At 37.9% G+C, this 11,728-nt stretch overlaps 1 protein-coding gene across 1 annotated transcript in view; it reads right to left on the minus strand.

Moving 5' to 3' along the window:
• Window positions 1–9,413, minus strand: part of ADGRL2 (adhesion G protein-coupled receptor L2) — a 386,421-nt gene extending 377,008 nt beyond the window's left edge. Inside the window, exon 1 of the mRNA XM_071810503.1 lies at window positions 9,176–9,413. The gene's annotated coding sequence lies outside the window, so the exon portion shown is untranslated. The remainder of the gene's footprint in view (window positions 1–9,175) is intronic.
• Between the last annotated feature and the right edge of the window lie 2,315 nt (window positions 9,414–11,728).

Below are 11,728 nucleotides of genomic sequence, written 5' to 3' on the forward strand. Positions count from 1 at the left end.
AACATGTCCTCCAGTTCAGTGATATCCAGAAGGAACAAGGCTATTTTTGGATGTGGACAAAAGCTCAGTGCTTTGGGAGGATAAGGAGTTCGAGTGCACACTCCTGGTCTATGCGCAGCTTCACGAAGGTGCATCCTCCGTGCACTCCCATACTGGTTCTTTAACTTGGTTCTTCCAAGGCCAGCATCATCAGGAGTTTGCCTACAGGTAACTCAGTAAGGGGAGCACTAGTCAGACAACTTGGGCCTATAAAGGTGTGAAACAGAGAAGAGGTAGAAGCTGCGAATTACGCTAATCTAAGCCCAATTTTTACAAGTTGTTTGATCCTTTTAATGATCATGAACAGACACTACAGTCTCACTTGCTAAAGCCCGATTTGAAGTCCTGCTCATACCCAACTGACCTTGAAGGAATGAAATAATGGGCTAATGTTATTGCTGTACTAAAACTGCATAAAATACAAACCATATCATAAACAAGGAAAGTTTACCATTGTTCAGTGTATTTTCTTTCCATTACATCTTATGAGAGTGGGGCATATGAACATCAGAAAACAGTCAGCTGGTTGTGATGGTTGCAATTTTAATTATGAGCAACCCCAAATCTCTACAGAAGAGAGATTACCCATGTGTTATCTGAAGACCATTTGGTGTAATTTTATAATAGTAACAAGCATGTTTAAGTTTCTTTCATACTTTGAATTCAACAGGTACAGAATGCTGCCCAAGGGAAAAAAACTGAACGAGTATTAACTTGATATTTATTCTACACAGACCTGAAGGAAGCTTAAAGAAATACACAATGTCTGAAACATTGACGTGTAGAACTATTTTAATTGTTGCTTTTCTTACAGACTTCCCTGCTATGGTACAGGCTGAAATAGTTGAAAGACTTTCCAGCCAACGAAAAAAAGCCCACCCCAAAACCAACACTCAAACCTAAAAAATACTCTGACATAAAAAAAACCTCTTTTGAAAAGCTTATGGTGGAACCATAAAAACTGCACCAAGTTTGTACAGTTTGAAGTTGAACATATGCTATTATATTTTTGCATAAATAATGCTGAACCAGATTATTTGGTAAATATGGTCCCATTCCATTTCTGATATTTCTCATGTATCCTGGAGAATATTACTGAAGAATCCTCAGATGTTTTCAAGTGCAGAGATCCACAGCCCTGCCAGGTTGCAGTAACTGTTCAGAAATACAGGTTACTGAACAGGGCAGTGGCAGATATCCTAAAATCTCCTTAGCCCACCTGATAAATCTATGTCTGCAGAAACAGAAACATTCCTGCAATATAAACACTCTAACTGTCTTTCATTTTTTGCAGATGGAAGTGGAGGCATAATCAATGTAGGTGGTTTACCCAAGAACATGTGGGAAGTTTGTGCAGGTTTATCCTTGCTTTTAGTTCACTGACACTTGCATCTGGATCTCCTCCTGACACTAGACCTTGAAAGCCTGGCTCATCACAGGTTCTTTTATATGCTTCATCTAAAGCCTACATGACACATACAAGCCATTATTTAAAATTAATTTACCTATTTTTACAGTGAATAATTTCAATTTCATCGATATTTATATTCATGTCAAATGTATTTGGTGCTTCAGTTCCTTTTTCAACACAAGAATTGTCATTTGTGTTGTATTTTAAGCCAAATTAAATTATAAAAATACCCAGTTGTGTAACTATCAACACCTCAGTATTTCTTCTTATTATAGAGACAAACAAGGAGCACATTGGAAAAAAAAAAAGTGAATCTCATTTCTGATCCTAATGAAGCAAGTAACCCATTATACCAAGGTTAATTTGTTGACTCATGATTTCCACTTATCCAATGATATACTGAATCATATGAACAAACCTCTACATCTAATCAGTTTTTTTTATTGAATCCTGACCTTTTATACACCTTCTTCTTGATTATGAATGACAGTGACCTTTATCTAATTTAAAACACACATACTGATGCAAAAATATGCAAAGTACACATGTAAATTCTGAATTAAGATGAAGATGTGCATAATCTTCCAGGGAGAAATTGCTTTAGAGAGAGATGTTTATATTAGGGCCAATTGAGGGTATGTGGGGAGAAAAAGTGAATTAGCCAGAACTGAGATGGGTTTGGAGGAACAGCTGCGGAGATACTGAAGTCTGTTTAGATTTTCTCTGCTTCTATTTAGAACCCTGAAATGTCAATATAAATATCAATTTTTATTATGCTATTCAACATTTTAAAGCATTCGTGAAATGATCAAAATGCAGTAAAGTCAGATAAAATACCTCTTCACCCAAGATTTGCCAAACTGTACCTCAGTATTTCATTTATGTTTCACTCAAAATACCATTTATCTCATTAAAGAGGAATGGTATGAGCATCGTCTGGAGATGGTCTTTTTAGTTCAGAGTATAATTAGGAACTACCGCAAGTGCTGAAAAACAAAGAAAAATAAGAGGAGTGACTCCTGAGGAAAAAGAATGCCCTAACTTTCCTTTTGCTGTTTTCTGATCATCACTAATGGGTCTGCACTGAAATTACTAAAGATGAACCCAGCAATGGGCACACTCTGAACCACTGTGTAATCCTATAATCCACTGTCTTTTTTCACAAGCATTCTTTCCTCTGAATTGCTGTGAACCTAAGTTGTAGATCAGTGGCTTTGCTCTAGCCTCTCTCCTAAAAAATATATATTTGAAAAAGAAAATACAGAAAATTTGCAAATCTCAGTGTAAAGATTGTCAAAGCAAAAAATCTAACAAACGCATTCCTCTGAGAGACTCCAAGCAAATAGTACCTGGCATTAGCATGTACTTTCATGATTAACAACAGGGGGTTGTCAGACTGCTATTTCTGAAATAAACAGATTTATCCTGACAGATAATCAGCAGTTTGCACTACCTAATACATGTTATCATCCGCCACCGACATCATTACATTAAAAGCAAACTTAGTATAATCTTTTGTAGGAAATTAAACAGGTTTTATGTTACATTTTTTGTGGATTTTTTTTTTTGGGGGGGGATATCATAGTTTAACCCAAGCCAGCAGCTAAGCACCACACAGCCACTCGCTCACTTTCCCCTGGTGGGATGGGGAAGAGAACTGGAAGGGTAAAAGTGAGGAAACTCATGGGCCGAGATAAAGACAGTTTAATAGGTAAAGCAAAAGCTGCCTGCACAAACAAAGCAAAACAAGGGATTCATTCACCACTTCCCATGGGCAGGCAGGTGTTCAACCATCTCCAGCAAAGGTGGGCTCCATCACACATAATGGTTACGTGGGAAGACAAACTCCATAACTCCAAACATCCCTCCTTCTTTCTTCTTCCCCAGCTTTACATGCTGAGCATGACACCGTATGTTATGGAATATCCCTTTGGTCAGTTGAGGTCAGCTGTCCTAACTGTGTCCCCTCCCAATATTTTGTGCACTCCCAGATGTCTCATTGGCAGGCCAGTATAAGAAGCTGAAAGGTCCTTGACTTACTTAGCAACAACAGAAACATCAGTGTGTTATTAACATTTTTCTCATTCTAAATCCAAAACACAGCACTATACCAGCTACTAGGAAGAAAATTAACTCTATCCCTGCCAAAACCAGGACAGGGGGATAGAGGGAAGCCAGAGGTAGAGACTGGAAAGTTAGAGAAAAGATATGTGCCAAACAAGATGGGAAAGATCCCCAGGAATGCCATACTGTATTTAGTTTTTCACAATCTATTAATGTAATTTCTAAATAAATTAAACCCAAATGTTCTGACTGTAAACCATGTCTTGTATTTTTAAGTAGCCTTTTATAATGTGTTTGGCTGTCTGTCATATTACCTCAATATTCTTCTGTGCCTGTCTGTCCTGCGTGCTCCACATGAAAACCAGCCACATGGCAGATTTGTGAAACACTTCTGATCTTGCTGTTTATAGACATATTTTTGAGGCTGGTAGTGGACTTTGAGAGAATAATGTTATCAAGCCTCACCTGCATAATTTTCTGTCAAGCGCAACATTTATCTTCTTTAACTTTCAGGAATCTCTCTGAGGACCTTCCCTCCCTCCCCTGAAAAAGGGAACACGAGGTTACACATAACTCACTGGCCAGGAAGTGCAGAAGCTATTGAAACTATGGAAAGGTTTAGTGCAGAGCGGTTCTGTGACCTGCAGGAAATGTGGAACAAGGTCACTGACACATGGAGTGCTTGTGGATCCTCCCTTCTGAGCTGCCTGCTCACTCAGATGGCAGTTTCTATGGTGATTAAGTTTGGACCCAATGAGGACAATGAAGTTTTGGTAAGAAAAACTTGGTATACCTCCACTATATCCTCCAAGTAAACCATCCTCACGTCAATTGTAAAGCTGATGGGAATTATATACCCCAGGTTTGCTGGAGCAAATTCTGGAATTCGTTTCCTTTATTAAATTATAGGTTGTCAATTAGCATTATACTATTACTGTTCTACGAAATCACCGAGCACAGCTAGGTAACAGAAATTGCATGGGGGCCATTACTTGACTTTAACAAGTATTTAATCCTCTTCCTCAAAGTGCAGTTTCTAGTCAGACTATTCTGTAGGGGCAAGTCAGATGTCGAAGTCCTGGCTCCATTGGGCTGTTGTGACCAGCTTTATTTCTCTAGAGATAGAACCTGCATCCCACTTTCAGTCCTTTGTTTCACATGGGATGCAGTTTTTCTTGTACGCCTTCATCCTTCATAAGTTCGTAGAAAGAGAAGTAAGAAGTATTGGCTAGTTACTGAGGGATTAATTTTTACCCATTCACATTCATGCATTTTCACGTAACAGTCCCCCTAAGGTTACACCCTCCCTCCCACCAGAGGGGAAAAATTAAAACAGTAAGAGCGATGAATTCCCTTACATGGCAAATGTAACCTTTAAATAAATAAGTGGTAACTTCACACAGACTTGAAATACATCTTAATTCCCATATACTCTTTGTCTCTAATAAAACATAACCTTTGAGAAGTATGTATGTATTGGTTAAGCATCTCTTACCCTCCTTTTTCTCTTTTTCCCTGTCCCTAACGTTTCAGTTGCAGTTGTTAGAATTAATGCAGAATTTTGCCCCAGATCTTTTGCCTCAGGTAAACTGGACAAAACCTCAGCATCTGATCTGGAATGAACAAATAAATATTGATAATTGTTAACCAACTGATTTTGGAGGGGTTTTTTGTTTCTGTTTCTGAAAGTGTTGCATTTCTACTGACCCACATTCTGCATATTTCTTGTACTCAGTGATGTTTGCGGTTGCTTAGATTTTTGTTTGCATTAGATATTTTGTGTCCAAAGGTCAAATGAGCATTGCTTTTGAGTCAGATGCCTACTGGCTGCATTTCTAATAGTTAATCTTTTCACACTGAGAGAAATACAAAAGTGGGAGACAGTTCAAGCTATCCCAAATAAACAGACAGAAGTAAAGCAACAATTACTTTTCCTGTGCAGACTGTTCTTGCTCATTTCTCCTCAAGAGATAACACTCTCTGACATAACGTCAGATAACCATGTTCAATGTTTCACAGACTTGCCATTTAAAGATTCATTTCCACTCCACTTATTTTCTTTTTATCTGCCCCTCTTTTGGTGTATTTCATCTGTGAAAATTTTCTTGTATCGGGGAAAGAGGAAAGCAAAAGGGTCCAACTTGACTTAAAACACCTCTAGAAATTATAAAGACAGTAAAGGACAGAGAAATGAAATGTTCTCATGAGAACAGCTGTTTGCATAAAACCCTCAACTGTTACTAAAGCTTCAGTGCAGTTCCTGGGGAAGATGGGTATATAAAGCCTCAGGTTAATTTCAGTCATTACCAAGCATTTTACATCTGCTGAAGAATTCCAAACATATAAAAGGATGTCAATCTAAACCTCTAGACCAAAATAAATAAATAAATAAATAAATAAAGGAGCAACTTCAAAGGCTGTCAGTAGGCAAGTTAAGGATCTGATTCAGTTTTTAACCCCTAGAGGTACAGGCACTCGATCTGCAAAAGAAATGCAAGGTCTGTACTCTGCAACATTACATTTTAATAATGTACTTTACAGTGCAAGGCAATAGTAAAAAAGGAGAATACGATATAATTGTAGATGTAATTTGATGAGAACTTACTCTCGCTATGCAATTACAGAAAATACTAATGACAAATCGTTGATCAAGGACTTTGTTTACAATAAGATTTCCTATTTATAGCTGTACATTTCCTCAAAGGCTCTACCACTTTTTGGGATTCGCAAATTTTCTTCCTTCTCTCGAATATTTTTAAGGTGTAGTTCAGCAAATGTTCCTGCTCAGAGCTGGAAACAACTAAGGCCTTTAAGTGTTGGATGGAACTTATTAACTATCTCTATAGCATCTTTTTAAGATGATACTTTGTCTTTTTAAGTGTCTTCTGTAAAGCCACCAGCAAAGAGCCTGATGGGAGCAAGAGCCCTGCATTATATACAGCTACAAGTTTTACTGCATCCTATAGATTCTGCTGCAAGGCACACTACAGCAGGGTGTCAGGTAACTTATCTTGAAGAGATGTTTGACTGAGTTACTATAGCAATGGTAAGTTTGCAGAGGCAGAGGAAGAAATCACACCAATAGAAAAAAGGAACTGGCCATAGAAGGACACTGACAATCTTGTTTAGAAAATGGTACAGTATAAAATAGCCTGAAATGAAACACAAAGGTTCACTCCTTTGAGAATTTACTGAAAATACATTCAGAGGCCTCAATAATGTAAACACCTGATTTCTTCTCATTTATTTCAGTGTATCAAGGAATTAAACTGAGTTATTTCAGGTAAACCTGGTGAACCTACAAGGAGAATTGAGTACATAATTTGGAAGTAACTGTATGAAATGCTGCTGATGACTCACTAAAGAACACTTGTGTCCCTGTAAGACATTGGTCATTGGATAAAAGGTGGAAAGGAAGCAGGAAATAACTGTCTGCTACAACAATATTTTAATCCACTTACAAAAAAATCTTCCTCAGAAAGGCCTTTTTCTCCCTTTTTCATATCTCCAGTGGTGAGTCATCTAATCTCATCTCTGTATATTACTAAACTCCACAGGGATCACCTTTACTTCCCAACTTCATCCTGGCCAGAGATTCAGTCAGACAAAAGATCCTTAATGTCTTTCCTTAAGTTCAGCTCTCTTCTCTAAAATCCATTCTCCTCCTCTTCCACAAAACGAAAGAAGTCTTTTTCAGAAATGCCTTTCCCCCCCTGCTGCTTTCCCTTCTAGGGGGTGGTAGGATGCTTATATCAAATCTCTCTTTTCTATAAATCAAAATTGCTTTGTGTGGAACAAGTTGTTGGGAAGAATATATTTCTTCATCTATTTCTGTCTAAAAAGGATTCTAAAGGATTCTAAAATTTTACTTTTAAACGTCATCAATCAAAAATACATTCTTGTTCTCCCAAGTAACATTAATTTACTCAAAAAACTCTGCACTTGAAAGAGTTAATAAAAATTCTAATTACAGGATAAGAAAGAAAGGTCAGACTCCGCTTACATCATTGTGAAGGGCTTTTATTACACACTGCTATAAAACATATTTCTTTTTTCAGTTGCCATCCTCACAGGGTAACCTGCATACCAATAGGATCTCCAAAATGCCACAAAGCAAAAGATATTTATCTGCTAAATTCTATGTACAGTAACCTAACAAATACCAGAGAAAGAAGGATTGCCCTCTGCACAGTAATACTTGTGTAGATGTCTTCTTTATGCTAGCAATGACAAGGCTTTCTAGGTTTGTACTGTACTCCAAAAACAGAATGTATTTTTTTCAGAAAGCAGACTGTATATCAAAGAGAAAAGATGCACATTTTAGGCAGTGAAATACTTGATATAGTGAACAAGTACTCTTTCCTGAAGCATGCTAACTAAAAATACCCGATCCAGAAAGGTAAACTGGAAAACATACGCCTCAAGTGTTCTTGAAGAAATTAAAAAGTATATGTTTGGGAATATCTATGTGTCTCTGTCTTATCTGGTCAACTAAAATTTCATTTTAATCTGTGTAACGGTCATATAACTGTTACTTGATTAACTTGGGTGTGTTAGATACTATTTCTATCCAAAACAGGGTGGCTCCAAATCTAATAACTGTCGTTTCTTAACTCCAGCTATGCAAGACAACAAACAAGAACTTTACTGTGGAACAAGGGTAAGTCAAAAATCATACAATTTTTTATACTATATTGCTCTTAAATCCATTACTTGCGATTTAACACATCCAAAGTTTTTATAGTTATTTTAATCATTTTCATGCCTAAATTCTGACAACTAATTAAAAGAAATACACATAAATAAATGCAAGATTTACTGTCTGCTTTCATAAAATCAGTATCTGCTGTCAGATGCATTAGTTCAATATTTCACGTGATGTATGCTCCAAGTTAGAATGTAACTAATGAAGTAGTGCCTGAATTTCCTTAAGAACTTTTCTAAGAATCATATCTAAACAGTTGTTTCCGAGTTGCACTTTGTTTACAAAGCAAGCACTACCTGTCCAACCTTTCTAAACCATAGATGTTAACAGAGAAATGTGAGGGCTCCATTTCACCACTTCTGCTAGCAATTCTATTAACTATATGTTTATCTTGTGGTCTAAATTTATGACAGGCCCATTTGCAGTGAGGCCTGGAGTTTCCTTGTTTACAACACTGCAAAGTAAAAGGTGACCTTTTTATTTTTGTTCAAAAGCTTTCAACAGTTTGCTCTGCTCCAAAGATAGCACCTTAATAAGGTTTCAGGCCAGAAAGCTCTCTTGATACTGTTTTCCCTTGCAGGGTACAGAGCTCTCCATTAACTTACACAGACATTAGAAAACATTTTAAGAAGAAAACACAAACTTGACTGAAGATTACATTTGTAGATGAGAAAGTTGCTGTGCTAAGATCCTACATGCCCTTATAAAAAAAGAAAAGAAAAAAACCCCACACACACAAAATAAGGGGGGGGGGGGGAACATACATAGCTGGTTCAATAAACAGTAAAACAGTCGTTTAAACAGTTGCACCTATACACACAAATAACAAAAGCATCAGACACCTGGCACAGTTCTATTAGGACCTAATTTTGACAACAATATGCATCATTATAGTGGGATCTGATAATGAGCAAACACTGGAGGCATTACATGTCTAGAAGAATCAGACTTCCTACCTTAGTAAGACTGATAGAAGGTAAGTCTCCCTTTAAAGAAAGTTGTAAGTAAAACCCGGCAGCAGTTGCAGTAAATTGAGTCCTTTCAGTCACTGTATACATGCAGCAGTTCTGCAATAAGGGAAAATATAATGGGAGGAGCAGCTGTGAACGAGTGACCTCCTGAAGCTGAGTTCTCTTTGTGAATCAAGCACTGGGAGCCAGTGCCTCTGATTTGCATGGATTATCTCCACTTGAACAGATACATTTAAATCAACTGGCAAGGGGGCACGGGGATAAAAAAGAAGGGGAGGGGGGGAGACAGAAAAAAAAAGGAAGAGTAAGTGAGTGAGTGAAGGAGCGAGGGGAGCGGAGGAGAGCGAGGAGGAGAGAGGAGCCGGGCTGGATACGCTGCTGGAGGCAGAGCCGCTCTCGGAAGAGCTACAGCTCCCTCTTCATGTCACAGCTGTAAGACGAGGAACGCTGTCATTATGGGCGAGTTTCGAACAGATTCCACCCCCCCCCCCCCCCGCCTTCTCCCTCTGATCCCCCAGCGTCCGATGGTCCATTTGATCAGATTTCTATAAACACTTAATAACTCAGTCTGTCGTGCAGCTAGGGTTCTATGCTGCCAGCCTCAAATGATTGTAAACCCAGCTAAATTATTTTAAACATGGAAATATTTTGAACAGAATAACCTATACAAATGGAGGTGGGATATTTCCAAACATACCTTAACAGACTTATTGACGGTGAGTGTGCAGGTGTCTTTAAAATAGTTAAGGGAAGACAGCATTCAAAGCATTTCTGTGCAGGAGGATCACTAACAGGATGGTGGTGTATGCTCCAGCCAGTATTTTCAACGTTATCTAAAAATCTATCAAGACAAAAGAGAGGCAAAAAATTTGCATTCAACCACTTTAGAATTTCTCCCTTATTATCATAAATACCACAAACATTACCTGTTGCACATTCCTGATTTGATTTAAATGCAGTACTTAAGCTGATTAGAGAAATATGAGAATATGTTCAACCCTCTTGAACCTGCATCCAATCGAGGAGGAACCTAAACTTTGTTTCTTTTGTTTAGAATACTTCAAATAAGTTGTTTTTACATGATAGTGTAGAATTTTGTGAACCTCTGCACAAATTAATTCTGTTCAAAAATTAGACCAAAAGTCATGAAAAATGACTTGTCACATGTCCTTTCATCACCATCTGAAAATAGGAACGGATGCAATTAAAATTCTTTGAGAATTATTATTTGGTGGGATGGAATGTTCTATATTAGCAGTCAAAACAGCTGAATTTTGTCTTATAGGTGTATCTTACTGTAAAACACTGCTTGTTCAGAGATCAACAAAATTAAACCATCTGCAAAGACAACCAAGGCTAAATTCTGCCTCCAGCTCATTTGCAGATAAAGCTGAGTCCAACATTAGTTTGTTGTGCTCCTGTTCCTGATCCATATTTGTGTGGTAAAGCCCTAGGAGTTTTCCCAACATTTTCCTGTAGCACAGATTCCAGAATGATGCCTCTATCTGAGCAGAATATATGATAAGTACTATACTTAATCTAGTCATGAGAAATTGCTTCTTGGAAATAATCACATTTACAGTAAAATTTGCTGCAGATAAATGATCACATATATATTGGACAAAGTAGTGGAGAATATATTTGGATTTTCTAATAAATGCTATGTGACACAGTTATTGGTATCTGCCTGAGCCCCATAAAGTGCTTTCCCTGATAAATGCTCTTAGCTCACTGGAGAACGTTTGGGAGTTTGATTATTTTAGTATGAGATGGGGAGGGTCCTTCAACTAGACTCTGTATATCTGAATATTTACCCAGATAAGATTTAACCTGGGTGAATTCTCATCCATCCCTGTGCACTCTTCAGAGCACCTCGACCCTGTTCTTTGGTCATTTTTTACTTGTACATTGAAACCCAAATTTTATTTCTTATTTTCTCACTTGTGCTTTTTCCAGTGACCACTCACTAGGTAATAACAGCTGAATTTGACTCCAGCAGGGCACTCCGAAGTTTAGTCTCAATAGCAAACCTGTATATGATAGTTGTGGAAAGCAGCCTCCTGGTTGATAGATGGCTTTGAAAACAATGGACTGTGAACCGAATTTGTTCCTATTACTCTGCACCCTGCAATACACTCCTCAGTCCTGCAGTATGCCAAGCTGATAATGGCCTAACAATTCAGTCCCACCAACCTGTATGTCACTGGCAGCAGGGAAGCCCCAGAAAAAGAAAGAAATAGCCAGTAATGAGAGGGATTTTCACCTTAAAAGTACAGGTAAGAGGAAACAACTATATAAAGAATTGAGACAGCTGTGGAGCGTACAAGACAATATCAACTGGATGCAGAAGCCCTGGGATGTATGTTATTCTCTGGAAAGATATGTATGCCCGAAGTGTCATCTGCTAAAGTTCATGAAGAAAAGACCTTACTAGAGATGTGCCTGGAGGCAATGTTGAATGAAGATGTGGATTTGAGGAAATGGTATAAGAAGAAGCAAACTGAATGGGCAGCTGGGGATTTACAGACACTTGTTGAG

This window comes from Patagioenas fasciata, chromosome 6 (assembly GCF_037038585.1).
Source record: "Patagioenas fasciata isolate bPatFas1 chromosome 6, bPatFas1.hap1, whole genome shotgun sequence".
Classification (NCBI taxonomy): Eukaryota; Metazoa; Chordata; class Aves; order Columbiformes; family Columbidae; genus Patagioenas; species Patagioenas fasciata.